This window comes from Leptonychotes weddellii, chromosome 9, assembly GCF_054177405.1.
Source record: "Leptonychotes weddellii isolate Sample4059 chromosome 9, ASM5417740v2, whole genome shotgun sequence".
NCBI lineage: Eukaryota > Metazoa > Chordata > Mammalia > Carnivora > Phocidae > Leptonychotes > Leptonychotes weddellii.
In genome coordinates this window covers 115073542-115085635 of record NC_138377.1, presented here as the reverse complement: position 1 = coordinate 115085635, position 12094 = coordinate 115073542, and the positions used below count along the sequence as shown (strand labels likewise).

Sequence of the window (12094 nt, the reverse complement as noted above, 5' to 3'; positions counted from 1 at the left end):
TGAGTGTTGTGAATTGTGTAAGACTGTTGAATCACACACCTGTGCCTCTGAAACAAATAATACATTATATGTTAAAAAAGAAGATAGTAGGAAGGGAAAAATGAAGTGAGGGAAATCGGAGGGGGAGACAAACCATGAGAGACTATGGACTCTGAGAAACAAACTGAGGGTTCTAGAGGGGAGGGGGGTGGGGGGATGGGTTAGCCTGGTCATGGGTATTAAGGAGGGCACATACTGAATGGAGCACTGGGTGTTATACGCAAACAATGAATCATGGAACACTACATCAAAAACTAATGATGTAATGTATGGTGATTAACATAACCTTAAAAAATAAAATTTAAAAAAAAGAATTGGGGCCAATAATCCTCCCCAGAATTGTATGTATATATATATATATATATAAAACATAAATATAAAACATTTATATGTATAATATGATATGTATTTATATATAACAGAAAACAAAATGGAGATATCACTTTCATCTATCAATTATCAATAAACTTGACTACAATAGGCAAAGTTAGTAAGAATATGGAAAAGTGAGATTTATATCCTTTGGCCATGAAATTAACATTATAAATATAACCTGAGACGCACTCAAAAATTTATTTCCATGGGTGTTCAGTATTTATTTCCATGGGTGTTACAGTATTATTTATATTAGAGAAAAATTGAAATCAATCTACTGTTACCCTGAGATAGCTGTTTCTTTTCTTCCTGTAATTTTACCTACAAAAGCCAACATTTCTCATTATTGCAGGTGATAGCTTGCAACTTTGGCCAAATAAAGAGAAATGCACTTTTCCCTATTAAATCTTCTATAACTATTTGAGTTCATTAACTAAAAAACATCATTTATTGAGTATCTACTAAATTTTAGGAATTAATTAGTCATATTTCTCCTGCCCATGAATTGCTCAGATAAACAGCAGAGGGCTTTAGAGTGTGAATGGATTTTAAAAAGTGCAATGATAAATGTCCATGCCACATCTTAAAAGGTCCAGATGGAAGACAACTAACTCAGCTGGAAGAATCAGTGCAGATCTCATAATAAAAAGGAAGAGTAAAATTTTAGGCTTTGCGTCTAAGCGTTAGAAGAATGGGAAACCTTACCAAGAGTTCATCAGTATCAGTACCTCTGAAAATGCCAAAATTACTTTAATGTCTGCGTCCATGGCTTTTGATTGATGTCTCTACCCCACTTCTAGAAAAAGAAGTGGGTGCCTTCTTCTAGGTCCAAAGCCTCCAGAAAAAAAAAAAAAAAAAAAAAAAAAAAACTGAAAAATTGGCTTTGATAAGCAACCCAAAAGGGAACAGTGATAGATTTCAGGCTACCTGATAAGCTATGGAAAGCCTATTTTTTTGTGGTGCTTATTCTGACTTCTGATTTTAGGTCCTGGTTTTAGTTTCTACTCTACAATCCCAAATGAAGTTCTACAGGAGGGAGAGAGAAGGGCTGGGACGATTTATTCATTTACCAGGGGTGGTTGGAAAAAAAACTAATTATAATTTAATAGTCTTCCTTTATTGCATAATATCCAAAATGTAAACTCAGGGAACACATTGTCTCCCAAAGGCCACTGTTACAGGAAGAAGGCTGTCAAGAAGGCATGGCAAAAGGCCCTGGGAGACTTGTATGCCTTATATTTATTTTGCTTATCCACATATTAATTTGTTTAAGAAATATTGCAGCAAATACTGGACAGCTTGACCCCTTAGTTTCTTTTAAATGGTTTAGGACCTTAAACAAATTGCTAACACCAGAGAAATATTGACAGGGAGAATGGTAAGCCATCTTCAAATCAAAGCCCACTGTGCCCTTGTTTAATTGGTTAGAAACACTGCATTCAAGACATAGAAGTCTGCCCTTCGATCTCTATCACACAGGACTCAAAAGCCCAGGTCAGGAATTGAGTGCATCAGAAATTGTCCTTCTGCCCTAAACGTATAAACAAATGGAGACTCACAGAAACCAAACAACCCACCACTTCTTTTTATCACATTTGAGTAAAAAGGAGCTCCGAGGAGGGGGGCTGGGACCCCTGATTTGAACAGCATCAGCAAAAAGCAACTCATCTTTATCTGGAATTAACTACAAATTCAATTAGAATAAAAACCTTCGCCCACCTCGTGGAAAGGATTTTACACAAAGGAAACCAGATGTTTCAACAACATTGAGAGTGCTTTGCCTAGCGGCCCAAGGAATTTTCCATCTTGTAAGCCCAATCGCTGGTGAAAGTTACACAGATCCAGCGTCCTTAACTCGCAAAACGGCTTCCATTTCCCGGGCTCCTTTAATTAGATTTACTTCCTTAACCAAAGTAAGATTGGGTTGAAATAATGGTGGGGAGGAGGGGAGGGACTTGACGGAACTTGGTGGGCAAGTTTAGAGAAGGTGGAAGGGTAAGGGGCGGAGGTCTCTTTGGGGGTTCTTTCACAGATGAATCTTTTCTTATTGATTGTGAGCTTATTCAGTTGGGAAAAAAATAGTAATAACATTAATCACTAGAGGTTGTGCTAAGATCATACCTTAGTTCTATTTTCAGCTTTGAACAGATTATAGGACAATGGAGCATAAATGGAAAATGGAAGAGATTTAGAAGACACATGTTATGTGGCATTTTTTTTTTCACATGAGGGTAATAAATGTGGGGGACAGACAGTCTGTGAGGAAAGGTTGTAAAGGAAGAGACCCCAGAATCACTCATACCACACATAGGAAATACAGCACTAGCACCAAAGGAGTTGCTGAAGGCTTAAGTGACCTCTGCTTGGTTTATGGAGTCTTAAATTTGTATTTTTTTAAGCCTGTCTTAATTTGTATTGAACCAGAATAGAGAGTGAGCCTGGGAGTCAAATGTATGCTTTTGCAAAAGAGAAAGTGAATTATAAAGGCTAAAATACAAGTGACCATGCTTTCGGAGCTGTGTCTGTCACTAAATTAGACAAAATGAACCCATGTGGGGCTCAGTTTCCACTTTTTTCCATAGTATGGTGTTCAAATATGTCCTATCTTTGTTCAGACTTTTTGCATTATGATTATAAGAGTTTCCTAACAGCTATTTCTAGTCCTTTTCACCCTATTGTGGAGTAATTCTTCCCCCAAATACAGTAAGAATGAGTTTCCTAAAGTACAAATCTGGTGAGGAGAGCCTCTTGTTTAAAATGGTTAAGGCTGGGATGCCTGGGTGGCTCAGTCAGTTAAGTGTCTGCCTTCTACTCAGGTCATGATCCCAGGATCCTGGGATTGAGCCCCATATCAGGCTCTCTGCTTAGCGGGAAGTCTGCTTCTCCCTCTGCAGCTCCCCCTGCTTGTAGTCTCTGTCTCTCTCTCTGTCTCTCTCTCACAAATAAATAAAATCTTAAAAAATGATGGTTAAAGTTCCCCATCTTCTTAAGAAAAACTATGCTAGCTCCTTACTCTTCACAAAGCCTCCTCCACCTTTCTGGATCATTTCCTGTTGCCACCCTCAATCCACTTCCTCGAATGTGTTATACCCTTCCTGACTCACCCTTGCCATTCCATCTATTTTCAAGCTTACTGACTTCATGCCTCCTGTGTACTCGGATATTTGTATAGTCAGTGGGAACAGACTGATGTACAAAAGAAGCAGAATCTCTGACATCATAGGCTGATCTTCTAGAGGGGGAATAGGGACTAAAAGCACACGAGCCAGTAAGTACATATGTGCGTATGAAGAGTACCATGAAGATAAGCAAAGATGCAAAAGAACATAAGAGGGAGCTCAGTCCCAGTGTCAGGGGAGGTCTGTCCACAAAGTTAATGATGACCTGAGGAGAAATAAGACCTGGACTAGAAGGGTTGTAGTAGACATGGTGATAAACCAGATGGTCAGGTGAGAGCTCTACATGGTAGGTAGAGACCATAGGGTATCACCATCATTATACATAATTTTCCTGGTTTCCAGAACGCTAGGTCCCCTTCTATGTATTGGTTACATCAAATTTGGCCAGAACAGTTCCTTCACTACACACCACGGGAGTTTGTTACATGCTTGGCCCCTGCAGGCATCTGAGTATGCCGCTTTCTCTACGTACCCTGAAGACTCCACAGTGAAGTGCTTCCTCCTCTGTTCCCAGGCTACCTTCATGCCCCTTTTGTCATGTACCATTTTCCCATTGTTATTCTTCTCATGTGTGGCTCTCCAGATTATATTTGACTCATCTTCCTATCCCTAGGGTTTAACACAGGTCCTTACAATTAGTGGGTGTTAGGTCATTGTTGAATAAGTGATGAAATGAATTAATGAATGAACACATGAGGAAATAAACAAATAAATGAAATTTTAGTAATGTAGTCTTAAGGGTAAAAACCCAAAAATAGAAAAGTTCCACTCAAAATGCAGAGTATTTATCCCTTTGTTAATTAAATATTTCTGAAGTATCCTACATTAACATTGCTGTATGTTCTCAGTAGATCACTCATGTGATCACTAGTTCTTTTTCTTGTGGTACTTGAAGAGTTGGGAAACACTTTTAGGATTGTTATTATGTTGTCATTTTATCCTGACTACACATACTGAAATAAATAGGCAGGTAACATTGCTCCTATTTACCTGACAGGGAAGTAGGCTCAGAGTGACTGAACACTCCTGTTTGGGACTGCAGAAGATTCAAGTGCCATAGTCTATTTTTTTTTAAATTTAAGTCCACAGTAATTGAGCTGTTGATTATAAGTCATGCAGAACTTTTTTTAATTATTTTTTTTATTTTAAGAGAATTTTCAATTTACATGCAATTATAAGAAATAATACAGAGCGACACTTTACCCAGTTTCCCCCAATGGTAGCATCTTGCAAAATAATAGTAAAATGTAACAAGCAGGATATTTATTTTATTTTTATTTATTTATTTATTGGGGGGGCGGCAAAGGGAGGGAGAGAATCTTAAGCAGGCTCCATGCCCAGTGCAGAGCCTGACACAGGGCTCTAGCTCAAGACCCTGAGATCATGACCTGAGGTGAAATCAAGAGTCAGATGCTTAACTGACTGAGCCACCCAGGTGCCCCAACAGACAAGATATTAACATTGATACAGTAAAGATACAGAACATTTCTACCATCATGAAAATCCTTCACATTTTCCTTTTGTAGCCACACCTACATCCTTCCACCCTCCCTCCTTCTTAACACCTGCTCTGTTCTCCATTTCTGTAATTTCGTTATTTCAGTAATGTTATATAAATGGAATTAAACAGTATGTAACATTTTGAGATTGACTTTTGCCACTCACTATAATTTTCTGGAGATTCATACAGGCCGTCGTCACATGTATTAACAATTAGTTCCTTTTTATTGTTATGCATGTACCATAGTTTCTTTAACCATTTGCCCGTTGAAGGATACCTGAATTGTATCCAATTGCTGGCTATTGCATATAAAGGTGTTATAAACATTCATGTACAAGTTTTTGTGTGAACATAGATTTTTATTAAACTTATATAAATGCCCAGGAGTACAACTGCTAGATCATATGGTAGTTGAATATTTAGATTTTTAAGAAAATGTCAAACTGTTTTCCAGAGTTATTGTACCATTTTACTTTCCCATAAGCAATATATGAACAATCCAGTTTCTCTGCATGCTTATCAGCATTTGGTATTTTCACTATTGCTTATTTTAGCCATTCAGATGTGTAGAATGTGATTGTATCTCACCGTGGTTTTAATTTGTATCTCTCTAATGGCTAATGATGGAAAACATTGTTTCTTGTGCTAATTTTTTAACTGTTGAGTTTTGATGGTTCTTTATATATTCTAAATACCAATCATTTGTTGGATATGTGCTTTGCAAATTTTTTTCCCAGTGTGTAGCTTGTCTTTTAATGTTCTTAATAGGTTGTTGTTGAGCAAATATTTTTCTCATCACTATTTTACTCTGTCCCACAATTTGTTGAGGTTTTTTTTTTTAAGATTTTTTTTTAATTTATTTGACAGAGAGAGAATGAGAGAGAAAGCACATGAGAGGGGGGAGGGTCAGAGGGAGAAGCAGACTCCCTGCAGAGCAGGAAGCCCGATGCAGGACTTGATCCAGGGACTCCAGGATCATGACCTGAGCTGAAGGCAGTCGCTTAACCAACTGAGCCACCCAGGCGCCCTGTTGAGGTTTGTTTTATGGCCATCTTAGTACATGCTCTGTGAGCACTTGGAAAGAACACACATTATGCTCTTGTTACATGAAGGGTTCTATACATGTCCATTGGATCCTTTTGGTTGATAATGTTTTTCTATACCCTGAGTGATTTCCTGTTCAGGTGTTCTATTAGTGTCAAGAAAGAGATCCAACTCTCCAATTATAATTGTGAATTAACCTATTTGTCTTCCAATTTTATCAGTTGATGCTTCATATATTTTTTAACTCTGTCATTTGGTGAATACTCATTTAGGATTCCAAGTCTACCTTGTGTATTGGCCCTTTTATCACTACGTAGCCTAATGTTTACATGATACATCTTTTTTCTCCCTTTTACTTCAACCTATCTATATCTTTATATTTAAAGGAAGTTTCTTATAGACAGCATATAGCTCGGTTATGGTTTTTTTTTTTTAATCCATCCACCAATCTGTTTTTAATTGTTATATTTACACCTTTTACATTTAATGTAATCAGGGATCTTTTAGAGCTTAAGTTTGACATCAATTTATTTTTTGTTTTCTGTTTTTTTCTTTTTCCTTTGTTTTATTGTTCTGCTTTCCAATAAGTTATTGACATTTTTGTAATTCCATTTTTATTTATAATGCATTTTTGAGTGTGTCTCTTTGCATAACTTTCTCAATGGTTGCCCTAGGTATTACATCTTATATACATAAATTATCACAATTTACCCTTATAATCTTTTTACCCATGTGAGTGAAGTGTAGAAGACCGACCACTAAGTCACCATTTATTAAAACAGTTGTCTTAAATAATTCTTCTATATATAATCAGAACCACATGAGACAGTTATACTTTTTGCTTCAACTCTCAAACATAATTTAGAAAAATCAAGAGGAGAAGAAAAACCAATTGTATTTACCCATATTTTGCTTACTGTATTTTTCTTCCTTTGTGAAGATCCCAAATTTCTTCTTTTATCATGTCCTTTCTGTTTAGAGAATTTCCTCAGCCATTCTTTTAGGGTAGGTCTACAGGCAATATATCTTCTTGGTTTTCTTTTAAATGAGACTATCTTGATTTTCCTTCATTCCTAAAAGATATTTCGCTAAATATTGGATTTGAAGTTGACAGTTTTTTCCTTGAAAAATGTTGTGCCACTTTCTCGTGACCCCTCTGATTTCTGATTTAAAATCCAGTCATTTGAATTATTTTTGCTCCTATAAGTAAGGCTATCTTTTTTTTTTTTTTTCCCATTCTCTTTTGAGGTTGCTTTTGTCTTTAGTTCTCAGAAGTTTGACTATGCTGTGTCTTGGTAAGTATTTCTTTGAATTTATCCTGTTTCGAATTTACTCAGCTTCTTAAATCTGTATGTTTATGTCTTTAGGGAGATCTCAGCCATTATTTCTTACAGGACATTTTTAGGTCTAACCTATTCTTTCCTTCTAGGCTTCTGGTAATGCAAATATTAGAGCTTTTGTAATTGTCCCACAGGTACTTGAGGTTCTGTTCATTTTTCTTTTTAATCTATTATCTCTTGGCTGTTCATTTTAGGCAGTTTATATAGTGCAATCTTACAGTTCACTGATATTTCTCACTGTCTTCTTCATTCAGTGGTTGAGCCCCGTACATTGAGTTTTTTTGTTTTTGTATATTTTTTCAGCTTAAAAATTTTCCATTTGGTTCATTTTTATGTCTTTTAATTTTTGTTTTGACTTCCTATTTCTTTGTTGAAGCTCAATATTTTTTTTCATTAGTTTCAAAAATGTTTGTAGTTGCTCACTGGAACATTTTTATAAGAGCTACTTTAAAATCTTGGTCAGATAATTCTAACATCTGTGTTATTTTGATGTTAGTATATATTTATTGTCTTTTTTTCATTCAGTTTGGGTTCTTCCTTGTTCTTGGTGTGATGAGTGATTTTTGATTGAATACTGAACATTTGGGTAGCCTGTTATGAGACTCTGGATCTTATTTAAACCTTCTCTTTTAACTGGCTTCCTCTGACACTATTCTGGTAGAAGAATGGTGATGTGTTCCTTCATTACTGCCAGATGGGGGTAGAAATTCAGCTTCCCTACTTGGCTTCTGTTGACATCTGAGAGGGCGAATGTTACTCATTACTGTTGGGTGGGCGTGGCTGTTCCAGTTCCCCATTAGACCTTCAATGATATTTCCCTGTACTGGATGGGTAGGAGTGCCTTGTTACTGCTCTGCATATGACCTCCACCAACATCACAGGGGTGGGGGCTCTTTACTGTGGCAGGGATGAAAGTCCTAGCTCCCTACTTAGCCTTGTCTGACATTATCCAGTTATTTTTTGTGGTGTTTGCTAGAGTAGAATGGTTATTGTCCAAATGTTTGCTAGGTTGCCCTTTTCCTGGTCCTTTTGGCTAGAGAAAACAGGCTTCCATTGGGTCTCCTCTTGTCAGTGCCTATTACTATTTTTGAGTTGTTGGCTTTTTTAACTCCAGGCCTAATATATGTGAGGAAAAACAAAAACTCTGAAAACTCACCATCATGTCATTCCTTGGGTCTTGAGATCCCTGGCTGGTCTGCCTTCCTCTCTTCAACTTTTTGAGCCTTCTTATATTTTTTTTTATATATAATTTCCAGAATTTTCTCTGTACATAGCAGGAAGAGAAAAAAAAGTAGGTGTACTCCACATTTCACAGGATTTTGAAAAAGAACGAAAGTAATGATCATAATACTATTTAATGAGAAGACAATCTGATTATTGTATTGCCACCATTTATCTTTAGGGGAAAATTCTTTTTCCATACTGATATAGAAGCTTAATCTTAATTAACATTTTCATTTTTAAAAACTAACATATTAGTTATGGCAAAACTAAAAATTTACCAAGAGCCTAAAGAAGTAATTCTGAGTCCTGTTTTTGCACTAACATAATTATTGCCCCGGACACCTCGTGAAGCCATAGGGAGAATCTGGTAGATGGTGGATCAGCAATTTTTAACCTTTAATTTCCCTTTTTATATAACTGCATAACAGCACTTAGTTCAGAAGCTGTTAAGACTAATTTACATCTCCCTGGACCTATAAACTTCAAAAAGTGCTCTTATTCTAAGCCCCAAAATAATACCATAAGTGAAGGAATCTAAGAATGCCTCTAAGAATGCATCTGATGATCATCCCAACCACAAAATTCAATCTATTTTGTTGTTGCTGATACTTATTTTTTTTCACAGACTTAATGCTTCTTCCCAATGCAGAATGGCAAAAGGATCTAATGCAAATTTAATACAGAATGTTTTAACATGTGGCAGGACAACGGGGTGATGGTGAAAAGGTCAGTTAACCAATGGGTTGGTTTATCATGATGGCACGAAAAAATTATTTTCAATGATTCTCACACTAAATTTTCCAGATGTTTTGGCCATGTGCCAAGATAATTAATATTGCTAATCCACTGGCTGGAATTAAGTTGGCAAGCTAATACACAGAATTAGAAATCGGAACTCTGGGTTGGGCTGTTGGTAAGCCATGTGCCTTATGTTTAAATGAAACGTGATTGTCTCATCGCTGACCCAGACCAAAGATTTGCTGAGATACTTGAGATGATTACTCATCTTTCATCCTCAGAAAGTAAATCTAAGAAGAAAAGATGCCATATTTTTGTTTAATTTTTATGCCCAGGAGAGTTCTCTTTATATTCATGATAAATTTTATGTTCAACGCTTCTGTCCCTTAGAGATTTTCAGTGGAAAAGTTTAAAAGATAGACATTTATTTTGAGTGGAGAAAAAAATATATATGTCTATATAATACCTACATATATATTTCTCAAAAAATTAAAAATAGATTTGCAGACTTTGCTGAGGCATTAAAAAGATTCAAATTTTCAACTACCAACAAATTACCCAATTTATTGATATGTGTGTTGTTCTTGCTTCTAAATATAGCGACGCTGCTTGAAATGCTCATGGTATGCATTTGCTTTAAGTGACTCTACCCTATAAAATTCATAGATGACACTGCATATGCTTTCTGAGTTTGTTTTAAACTAGAAAATGTGCATCCCACGCCCACCTACGTGGCACACAGAAAAAGTCTAGACATCAGGATAAAGCAACTAAATTGGGATTAAAAAAAAACTTGCCTTTTGGACACAGTTTGGCACACCACCACCCTAGATCTTAGACAGTCTCATTTCCCCTTGCACAGACCCACTGACAAGAGGGTATTACAATTTTTGCTGACATCAGTGACCTGGCATCGCTGATTTATTCCCTGCTTTGGTTTACAGAGGAATAAACCGGTAATTAATTATATATCAGAACATGAGAATCGACCTGGCAATAATGTACAGCCTAAGAACGCTCTATTTACATATGTAGGTTATTTAAAATATGTCTTGTTAAATAAATATTTAAAATACCTCCTTATTTAGCTTATAAACTGTTTGGATGGAGGCTGCAATGTGATTCGTTGCAGAATGTTCCAAAGAGTGAAAGAGTTGCCATCGAGTCTCATCTCTGCCTGACCTGCAAAATCTCCTGCCGGTGCGTGTCAGGACATTCAGCAAGCATCCTTCGGGAAAACAACAACATAAACTCTCTATCTTGCCCCTGAAATATATAAGATTGCTAGAAACATGATCCTCGAAAAATCATAAAACTTACCTTTATCTTGAGAACACGTATGGAGAACAGAGACCTAGACATAAATTAACCACAGTCCACACGACCACTTCAGAGACAGGAGGTAAGCAGACACGAAGTAAGAGAAACAGATGATTTTACAACAAAATATTCTCCCCAGCTGTGGGTCATCCTTCCTGTGTCAATGTCCAGAATTATTTTTAAAGGAGAGGATGATAAAATACAGCACGAGGGTTTTCCACATCTCTCAAATCAGTAGTCAGAATTTCAGAACAACCCTAATAATAAGCACACGTGTGACAAGACCAACAGTGTGGGAGGACAGACCCTTTGTACCTTGCGGGAGGGCCGTGCTCAAAATCAGGCGGGGGGCCGAGCTCACCCTACAATTTGGTTTTGGTGCTCTGAAAGTTAGCTTTTTCCTGAAGGAGCTCTCTGTGTACCTGAAACTGCCGGATTCTCTCCAGAGCGCGTTTGTTCTCTGCGGAAGGGAATCGCAAACATATCAACTCCGTGCCCACCAGGGGGCGCAGTTCACCAGCACAAAACAGCCCTTCCCCAAAGGAAGCCGCTGAAGGCGCCTTTTGCTCTCCATTTACCCAGCTGACAACGACCCTGATTTTTATCGGTTCTACTAGATGTGGCACTCTCATACCTAATCCTGATTTCATATTGTCTCATCTCATGCTGGGGGGCTACGTGTGGCTCAGTCATGGACGCATATGCACGCAGCTGATTTTGCAGTGGGACTTGAAAATTACTCCTTGTGATTTATAGAAATTCCTTGGTTCATTATGGGAAATAATTTCGTCCCTGCTTCCACGCCAGCATTGGTGGACAAAACTGATAGATGTATCAAGCTACTTATTCTGTATTTATTCTACCGCAAGGATGGAATTAGGAACCTGATCTTTAACGTGATGTGAGTTTGTGAGAGAAAGACAGACAGACAGACTCCCACAGGTCTTGAAGCCAGGCATCTACCACAGCTTGCTGATACCAAGCCCTTTGGCCGGAGCCCTGTGGCTGGGAAGGAAAACGGCTGTCAGAGAAAGGCCCGTGTTGATGATAAGCCCTTTGTGTGCAAGCTCAGTCTTCACCACCAGCCTGTCCAAACAAAACAGCTGTGGAACTTAGTGGACCTGTGTGTGGATAGGAAACTCCAAGCCTGCTGAGGAGAAAAGACAATCTGAAGGGTATTCTCCACGTTAATGTGCTTTGCAAATGGCTTCAGAATCTATGGAAGGAATTGCCCTAGGGGAACCAAGTTTTACTTTTCATAAGGGTCTGTTGCTTGGGTTCCTTATCCTAAACTTTTCAGGCACTTCAGTTTCTCCTCTGCTCACGGTCCCCCT

General features: G+C 37.6%; 1 long non-coding RNA gene across 2 annotated transcripts; it reads right to left on the bottom strand.

Annotated features, from left to right (window-relative positions):
* Nucleotides 1–480: 480 nt before the first annotated feature.
* Nucleotides 481–11595, bottom strand: LOC115941878 (uncharacterized). Of its 2 annotated transcripts, XR_014148789.1 has the most exons (4): nucleotides 10761–11595; nucleotides 10517–10668; nucleotides 4066–8742; nucleotides 481–1249 (listed from the first exon to the last, which is right to left on the bottom strand). It is a non-coding gene; the product is annotated as an uncharacterized LOC115941878 (long non-coding RNA). The 2 variants fall into 2 exon arrangements; XR_014148788.1 differs by lacking the exon at nucleotides 481–1249 and having other exon boundaries at nucleotides 1266–8742; nucleotides 10761–11588.
* Nucleotides 11596–12094: the final 499 nt, after the last annotated feature.